Source organism: Felis catus, chromosome X (assembly GCF_018350175.1).
Source record: "Felis catus isolate Fca126 chromosome X, F.catus_Fca126_mat1.0, whole genome shotgun sequence".
Taxonomy (NCBI): domain Eukaryota; kingdom Metazoa; phylum Chordata; class Mammalia; order Carnivora; family Felidae; genus Felis; species Felis catus.
The window spans coordinates 47,664,207-47,665,325 of record NC_058386.1 but is presented as its reverse complement, the minus strand read 5'-3'; the positions used below and the strand labels follow the sequence as shown (position 1 = coordinate 47,665,325).

Here is a 1,119-nt window from a genome sequence, read left to right as displayed (position 1 = left end):
TTAAGCCCTGTTATCTATCTGACCTCATCCTGTCATTTCCCCCTCTGCCTTCCTCCACTACTCTAGCAACACTGACCTTTATGCTCTTTAAAATAGCAGGTGGGAGAAAAAAAATGCTAGGCACAGGCCTGCTCTAGGGCCTTTACACAGACTGTTCTTTCTGTGTGAAATGTTCTTTCCCAAGACACACACACACTTGTCTAGCTTTCTCATGTCATGCAAGTCTTTGCTCACATTCTACCTTTTCAGTGAGTCTTTCTCTGACCAACCTATTTATTTTTTTAATTTTTATTCATTTTTGAGAAAGAGAGAGAGACAGAGACAGAGAGAGCATGAGCAGGGGAGGGGTAGAGAGAGAGGGAGACACAGAATCTGAAGCAGGCTCCAAGCTCCGAGATGTCAGCACAGAGCCCGACCTGGGGCTCGAACCCAGGAACTGAGATCATGACCTGAGCTGGAGTCAGACGCTTAACCTACTGAGCCACCCAGGCACCCCTGACCAACCTATTTAAAACTACAATAACCTCCCACCCTCACTGGAATTCCCCATTTCTTTTACCCTGATTTATTTGTCCTCATAGCACTTACCACATTTTAACTTGTATGTTTTACTATTTATCTGATTATTTTCTCTCTTTCCCTCACTAGAATATCTGCTCCAGAAGGGTAAGGATGTCTGTCTTCTTCACTGTTGTATCTTCAGCTTCTAGAACAGTGCGTGGCACATAGTAGTCAATAAATAATTGTTGAATGAATGAATATGATAAAGGCAAATGATTCAAAGAAAAAAGAAAGGCTATTAGAAACTCTGTGTGTGTGTGTGTGTGTGTGTGTGTGTGTGACTGCTTGAGAAAATCATGGTCCAAATGTAAAGCAAAATAAAATATAACATGATTATAAGCAGCTGATAGAATATAAAAGAGACTCTCTTTGACCTTGATGGTAGAAACATTCTCCTTTGAAAGGCCCAAAGATTGTGTTGTTGGACTTGTAGAGAAGGAAGTGTTTTCCTGGCTCACTACTTGCCTGGGTTTTGAAAAATATTTACATAGTCATAATCGTGTAGATGCTATTTACTGGTTTTCAGTTTTTAGAGCCAACTTGGAGACAAAACAAAGA

At 40.8% G+C, this 1,119-nt stretch overlaps 1 non-coding gene across 1 annotated transcript; it reads right to left on the bottom strand.

Moving 5' to 3' along the window:
- Positions 1–408: 408 nt before the first annotated feature.
- TRNAW-CCA lies at positions 409–491 on the bottom strand. Its single transcript has one exon. It is a non-coding gene; the product is annotated as a tRNA-Trp (tRNA).
- Positions 492–1,119: the final 628 nt, after the last annotated feature.